Source organism: Leptonychotes weddellii, chromosome 15 (genome assembly GCF_054177405.1).
Source record: "Leptonychotes weddellii isolate Sample4059 chromosome 15, ASM5417740v2, whole genome shotgun sequence".
Classification (NCBI taxonomy): Eukaryota; Metazoa; Chordata; class Mammalia; order Carnivora; family Phocidae; genus Leptonychotes; species Leptonychotes weddellii.
Genome location: NC_138383.1, coordinates 47,592,209 through 47,600,332, shown reverse-complemented (window position 1 = coordinate 47,600,332; position 8,124 = coordinate 47,592,209). Strand labels below are relative to the sequence as shown.

General features: G+C 50.3%; 1 protein-coding gene across 1 annotated transcript in view; it reads right to left on the bottom strand.

Annotated features, from left to right (window-relative positions):
• The window catches only part of GAS7 (growth arrest specific 7), a 188,603-nt gene that overhangs the window by 94,452 nt on the left and 86,027 nt on the right, over window positions 1-8,124 (bottom strand). The window lies entirely within an intron of this gene.

Below are 8,124 nucleotides of genomic sequence, written 5' to 3'. Positions count from 1 at the left end.
ATGGTCAACTAATCTTCGACAAAGCAGGAAAGAATGTCCAGTGGAAAAAAAGTCTATTAGCTACTGGACCCTTGGGGACACTGCTCTGGGAGCATCACTAGACAAAGTCTCTGTCACTCCTCCACCCAAGCCACCTGCGCTTGAATGAACCAAGCCTTCCCTCCTCCCAGATCAGGAAAGACCAATCAGCCACCCAGCGGCCAATGCTTTTGTTCACCAAAACCCCCTTTCCTATCGCCTTCTAAGAGCTGCTCCCGCTTTAAGAACCAGAGTCCGGGGCGCCTGGGTGGCTCAGATGGTTAAGCGTCTGCCTTCAGCTCAGGTCATGATCCCAGGGTCCTGGGATCGAGTCCCGCATCGGGCTCTCTGCTCCTTGGGAGCCTGCTTCTCCCTCTGCCCCTCTCTCTCTCTCTGTCTCTCATGAATATAAAAAAAAAAAAAAAAAAAGAACCAGAGTCCGCAGCACGGTGTCAAAGGTGGAAAATGATGCGCCCCACACCCCTTCCCCGACCCCCGCCAATGAAACGCTGAGGGAACACAGGAAAATGTGAACGCAGGTCATCTTTGGATTCTGGGATTTCTCCGGCTGTTTTAATTGTTTTCATTTTATCACATTTAAAATGTTTATTTATTTTTAATTGTACAAATCAAAATTTTTCTTTTTTTCTTTAAACGTTTATAAAATTACTTTTACAATCAGGAAAACACTGCCTTCCCCCAAAATCAGCATATCCAGTTCTAAAATATACCATATGATCCCAATTATGTAGACAAATATATACAGCCAAAAGAAAAGAGGGGGGGGGAATGAAAAGAATGTGAAATATTTTTTTCTTATTTCTGTTTTTCTGTATTTTTCCATTTTCTATAATGAGCATATTAATTTTAATGCTTTTTTTGAGGAGAGAAGGGGCAGAGGGAGAGGGAGAGAGAGAGAGAGAATCTTAAGCCGGCTCCAAACGCAGTGCAGAGCCCGATGCGAGGCTTGAGCTCACAACCCCAAGATCATGACCTGAGCCAAAATCAAGATTCAGATGCTTAACTGACTGAGCCACCCAGGTGCCCCAATTTTAATGATTTTTTTTAAAAAAATATTTACTTTATTCCATTATGAACTGATGTATGAATACAGCCCTATTTAAAATATTTACAGAGTATTTGCTAATAAAATCCCCCTTGATATCTCCCTTCACAGTTGCCATCCCGTAAAATGAAGGGTTCATCATACTTTCTTTCAAATGATAAGGAGACTTGGGGGGTTTTATTTATAAGAAAATGAATTAAGATGAAATGGGCAATAGTAAGGAGCTTTCTGGTCCAGTGCAAGGTGAACACAAAAATTAGAGATGGAAGGGACCCCAGGGATAGTTTGATCCCATGCTACCATTTTACAGATTGGGAAACTGAACCCACAGACAGATGGGGACTGGATGCCAAGTCTCCCCCAGCCCAGCGCAGAGCCCCCTCCTTCTTGCTCTCTGGCCGCCCTAAATCTTGGTGCTGATGTTGCTGGCATGGCTAGAGGACTAGTTCTGGTCACACAGCCCGGCAAGAGTCAAAACCCCACGTAGGACGGCCCCCAAGCTGACCCCAACACTGCTCTGTGCAAGCCGACCTCCAATGAGTCCAGCTCTCTGCTCAACCATGAGCCACTTCCCATCTGTTTGTGGCCAGTAAGCCCCTCCCCACCCACCCCACCCCCCCGCCCCGTGTAGGGAGGGGGCCCAGAGAGGAAACATCTGTGCACACAAGGGGAGTGAAGGGGAGTGAATAAACGCACTTGATTTTCCCTTTGGCAAATCCTCTGGCCTCTTTTTCCACTCATTGAAATGCAAAGCCCCATTCCAATGAGGAGGTCTGCAAAATTCCAGAAACTTCTAGAAACCACAATCCCCACTCCGCAACAGGGATTCCCAAAAAAAGGTGCGCATGGATGTGCTGGGGCTGTGGGAAAGGATAAATAGCAGACACAACCCCCAGAAACCAGCCACAGGCATCCACTGGCTTGCCCCCAACCCCAGCTTCTAACCTTCAGCCAGGCACAGAGGAAGTTCAAGTATGCCTTCCGCGGCTTTCCAGCCGTGTAACCTCAGGCAAGTCGCTTCAACCTCTTTTGAAACTCATCTTTTCTCTTTGCTGCATGCAAAAATGGAAATACCACCATCTCCTTCACAGAATTCTTGCAAAGATCTGAGGGCCAAAACCACAGGAGCAACTCCATACATGTTAGCTTTCCCCACACCTTCCCATCCCTGTTAAGCCACCGAGTAACCCTTGGGGAAAGTCATCAACAACTCAGGTCACGGTGCTGAGTCACTCCCATGGCACCGACTGGGTTTTCCCAACAGCCGGGGCTCATCTGTGCCGATGGACACCTTCTACCATTCCTGACACAGACCAGGCTCATCGAAGGCGTGCGAGGAACAGCAGGTGAAATGAGATTCTTATGCTCAGCGGACAAGATTAGGGTCTAGAGGCCCATTGGAAGGGAACAGTAAAATCCAGGGAGCCCAGCACCTGCCATGTCTGCAGGCGCCACTTTTACATCTCGTAGCCTAGTTGACCTTCATGAGACTGCTGGAGAGAACTATTCTTTTTGTTTTTTTTTTTAAAGATTTTATTTATTTATTTGCGAGAGAGAATGAGAGACAGAGAGCACGAGAGGGAGGAGGGTCAGAGGGAGAAGCAGACTCCCTGCTGAGCAGGGAGCCCGATGCGGGACTCGATCCCGGGACTCCAGAATCATGACCCGAGCCGAAGGCAGTCGCTTAACCGACTGAGCCACCCAGGCGCCCCTGGAGAGAACTATTCTTATTTTCCTTCCATAATCGAGTAAAAATGGGGGGTCGTCCCCAAGGTCTTAACGACTCACAAGACACAGAACCAGTCTGACCCTGGTGTCCTGGCTCCAAGAACAATGCAATTCCCCCCCTCAATGCAGGCCACCCCCAAAACACTCGAGGCTCCTCTGCGGTGCCAAGAATCCTCTCTCCAAGGGCGAATACTCCAGGGAGAAGTTACAGTGAGTGAGGCCAAGACCGGCCAAGCCCCTAACTACCAGCTTCCCATGGTAGAAGGTGGTGGCTGACTGCAGCGGGAGGCCTCGTGGGCTAACTGGAGGGAAAGGAGCTGGAGGAGGGAAGTGAAGGACTAAGATAAACATCCCCACAGAACAGAGCCCTGACCAGCAGCCGGGGTGGAATGACACCCGAGAGAGATACTGACTGAGCCCCACAAACTAAGTCACTGTGAGTAGCTTTCTGTGCATGCTGGCAGCCCCCCGTCCATCCACACCAAGAAGCAGAGGCAGCATGGAGGTTTGGCCTGCATTCAAAGCTCCCGCTGGGATGGGGGCCCGCCTTGCTTTGTCTGGTGGGCCTGGCGCCTCGCTTCTCGCTCTCCCCTAGGAGATGCAGCCCCACCTTCCCTCCCACCTGAGCTGGTCCACTCCTACTTTCACAGCTGCTCGTCTGCGTGGCCTCGTCTGCGTGGCCTACGATGAGTGGTCATCACTCCCCAAGAGCAAGCACAGTGTCCTACTCACATGTGTCCCCAGACACAGAAAACACACCCAGTGAACATATGTGGAATCAATGGAGATCCCCCCAAGTCTCTGAGTAGGATTTGTCAGTCCCCCCCCTAGAAAGTGGGGGTCTTATCTTTCTGGAGTCACCTGGCCACCCATGTGAGGGGTACAGGAAGAGCAGGAGACAAAAAGGTAGAGGCAGGGGCGCCTGGGTGGCTCAGTTGGTTAAGTGTCTGACTCTTGATCTCAGCTCAGGTCTTGATCTCAGGGTCATGAGTTCAAGCCCCGCACTGGGCTCCACAAAGGGCGTGGAGCCTACTTCCATACTGAAATCCTGTCAGGGGTCCCCAAATCACAAATGAACCAGACAGGCTTGGGGAAGGGTCATCAGTAGCTTGGCTGGGTCTCTGAAACAAGCCTCTCATGGGCCTAGGGCCCTCCAAGTAAATACATTCAGGAAAGACTCACTCTCTCTGTCACCTAAATTGTCCACAAACGTAACTGTAAGTTTTTTAGCCAGAGAGAAAGTGGGTAGAGGCCAGAGGTGATCATCTATGACAAAACCAGTCTGAGCGACCAATGCTTGATGTGAAATGTACACATGTGGTTGGCTCTTACCCATACTTTTTAAAGAACTGGTATATTATTTTCACTCAAGGACTCCCAGCCCACGAATGCATAGCTACCTCTGATATGCTTGAGCAGCCAACCTGATCTCTCTTGACATCATTCAATCCACTGGCCTTGTCTGCTAGGGTCACACAACCCTTCTCCCATAAGAAGAGAGCCCAGTGACTATCTTTCTCTCTAGGACATTCAAAGGCCCAGGGGTTTGCTCACTACAATTGCACCAGTGAGACCCACAGACAGAAGTGCTGAATAGCTGATGGCTGGATAAAAAGGGATTCTTAGGATGTGCTGGGGTCCCACAAACAGAAATACTCCTCCAGCCCTCGAAGCATGCATGGGACTCTGCCAGGAGTGATGTGAGGTGAAACCCTCAACTCCTTTTCTTTGGCCAGGGATCCCCGTCTTTCCTCCCCTCTTGGTCTTCAAAGGATGGAACATGACAGTAACAGGTGTAGGCCCTCTATCCATGCTCTGAGCCAGAGATACTCAGAACATTCCATCCAAAGGCAACAGAGCACACATTCTTCTCAATTGCACATGGAACATATTCCAGGAGAGATTAAATGTTAGGCCACAAAACAAGTCTCAAAAAATTCAAGAAGACAGAAATCCTATCAAGCATCCTATCCGACCACAATGGTATGAAACGAAAAATCAATTACAAGGAGAAAACTGGAAAAACTACAAAAACATGAGGAAATGAAACAACATGCCTCTCCATGACCAGTGGGTCATCAGAGAAATGAAGAAATCAAATAATGCCTAAAGACAAAAAAAACCAAACAAACAAAAAAACCAGAAACACAACGTAACAAAACCCATGGGATGCACCAAAAGCAGTTCTAAGAGGAAAATTCATAGCGATCCAGGCGTACCCGATCAACAAGAAAAATCGCAATCTAATGTCAGGCCTAAAGGAACTAGAAAAAGTGGAACAAATGAAGCCTAAAGTTAGCAGAAGGAAAGAAATAATAAAGAACAGAGCAGAACTAACGGATAGATCTAGAGGAGTATCATGCTAAGTGGAATAAGGCAGAAGAAGAAAGACAAATACCACATGATTTCACTCGTATGTGCAATCACAGATACAGAAGACCCACTGATGTTGACCAGAGGGGAAGGGAGCTTGGCGGGGGTGGGCGCAAAATGGATAGAGGGCTGAGTTGTCCAGTGAGGGATAGACTTTTGGGGGTGATCACTTTGTAGCACAGACAGATGTTGAAATACAACGTTGCACACCAACACTTATGAATGTTATATACCAATTTTACCCCAACGTAAAAAAAGGAATGATGGCCACTGTTCCATTACTGGTCTCAGTGCTGGTGAAGAGAAGAGATGGGTGGGGGCTACGGCAAACTGGAAAACCTACCCCTCAGCATCAGTGTGTTGTTGCCCTGCAGGATGCCAAAGCTTGGCGTCACCAAAGCTACTCTTTTTTTTTTTTTTTGCAAGAGACGCTGGGTATCTTAATTTCTAACGTGAAATCTGATGATTTTTAGATGTTGGCAAACCGACTCAACAATTTTAAAAGGAAACCATGGGCGAAAACGACAACAAAACCTCCCACGGTCCTGAACTCGATTCTAACCGGTGGCCACCAATGTGCAGCTCCTCGAGAAACTGCTAGGTATCTGCATAAGCAGTTGTTTCGAGAGAGGGCTCCCTGGTTTTTAAAGAATTGCATACCACCATCCTAGACTAAGAGTATGAATTAGTTGCTGCCACCCTACGCTAACCATCCCTCCGTGGAGACCTCTTACCGCCAACACCACCTGCTGGTGCAGCTGAACTCCAGTGTCCAGGGATTCTAAGGGCTGCAAATGTGTGGCCAACTTCCTCTCGCCCCAGAGCTAGGCACCCCGGCTTGGGTCTTCCCTTCCTCGGGGCAGTCGCTGCAAGAATCACAGTGTCCTTCTCCATCTGCCCACAGGGGGGCTCTCCTCCTGACCTCAGACCCTGGGAAGAAGGACTGCCACCTCCCCGTCCCCAGACCTCACACTTCCCAACTGCCCTGCCGTCCCCTCCACGATGCACACAGCACCACATCGGCGTCTGGAAATGATGCTTGCCCAGGGCTCCCCCTGAGAAGCCCTCATTTCTCCTTCCGGCTTTTCCCTGGAAAGGAGATCCACAGCCTTCTCTCTGCAGGAGAAAATTCTGGCTCATTCAGGGAACCACCCAAAGCCAGCAGTTCACCCAACTCTGTTTTTCAAAGTCTGACCCACAGTGAAAAGCGCATTTTACTTCACGACCCAATGTACACACACACAAAGCACAGATTTCATGTCGTGATGTGTACCCTACGGCATGCAACGCATGCTGAGATTTTCCCATTTGACCTCTTAGGCTGATTAACACGGATCATATACACTGTGTGGCTCGAGACTCACGGTTCCAAGAAACCCTGCTTTACCTCGTCCCGATCTCCTTTTGTGAAGATCCCCTCCTTGACCTCCCTCTGCATCAGAAATTCCTATAAAGGTTTCCCTCGCTTCACTTCCCTGGACCCACCCAGGCAGAGATAAACGCTCCCGATTCTCCCAGCCTCCGAGGACTGCGTACCACTCACGGGCGCTTAGAGTCCTCGGGTCTTCTCTTTTTCGAGAACAGGGTCCAAGTCTCTGGATCCGGCGCACTTAAAATCTCTGTCGAATGCTTGATGTCAAAGAAGAGGAAGCCCTGAGTGAGACTTTCTAATCATGATAAAATTGCACTGCATTTTGCTTCACACCACAAAACCCAATCTTTGGAGAACTCTGCTCCCAGCAGCATCCCCCTTCCCTGCCCCAGGGGGAGAAGGAGCTGAGTGGTTTCCAAACTGCTCGGTGTACAGATGCATCACATCCCCCTCAGGGCCCGAACACAGACCCCGACACGTCACGCGGGCCGTGACACTGACTTACCGCAACGGAGGTGGGAAAGAAAAGAGATTCTGTGCACCCCGTGCTCAGGTGGGGAAACCGAGAGAATCTAACACAACTGTCGCACGGGAAGGGGCTGAATCCACACGAATCTGAGTTTCCGAGACTCCCACTTGCATGCACTTTCCAAAAGCCTTAAGTGGCTTCAGATGCTGTTACATAATCCTGTGTTTGCTATCTACCCCCCAACTTGTGCCTCCCTCTCTACAGCCCCCATAGCTCTGGTGTGTACACCCAGGGCCGCCCCGACCCGACAGAATGCGCCCCCACAAGGCACAGATGTCCCAGTCAGAAGATCCCCGTGGACCTGGTTGCTGTCCCACTCTGTCCCTGACCGGCCGTGTGACATCTGGCAGGACACCGCACCTCTCTGGGCTTGTCCCTCACCTGGAGCCCGAAGGAGCGGACCCTGCTGATTCCCGAAAGCCCCTTCCAGTCTTTTCCTGAGTACTCTACCTGCACCATTTGGAACCCTGTGGCCTTGAGAAGGCGTGGCCACACTCAGGAATTAAGAAAAAAGCAAAACAGAAGAGGTGAAGATTCAGAAGAGGGCGCCCAGGTAAGTTGAAGGCAGCAAGCAAAACTCTCTTCCCATTGAGCTCACCACCTCAGATACCCTCCACCCCCTGCCCAAGTGGCTTGCGCTTTCCCAAGCCTTGGGGTCCCCATGCGACCCGGACTCAGTGAAGGAATGCCGAGGGCAGACAGGTGGGCGAACAGAAGCATCAGCCCGGGTCACTCCATCGCAGAGCCAAGCACCTGCCCACAGAGGCTCCCCAGGGCAGGTCCCCCCCGCCCCCCGGCCGGCCGGCCCCCTGGCTCTTGCTGGGCTCCAGTGGGCTTCGAGCACCTGCCCGGGGCTCCGACTCACCTCAGCCCTGCAGTCCCTCTTCTTGCAAAGCTGACGCGCTGGTCATTTTCTGCCACCGTCTCTACATCCGCTGCTTTCCATGGCATCAGCTAATTCACTGTGCAAAGCAGCATTTATATATAGAAAGTTGCAGCCACGCAGGTTAGCATTAAAATAGAGACTTGGCGTTGCCG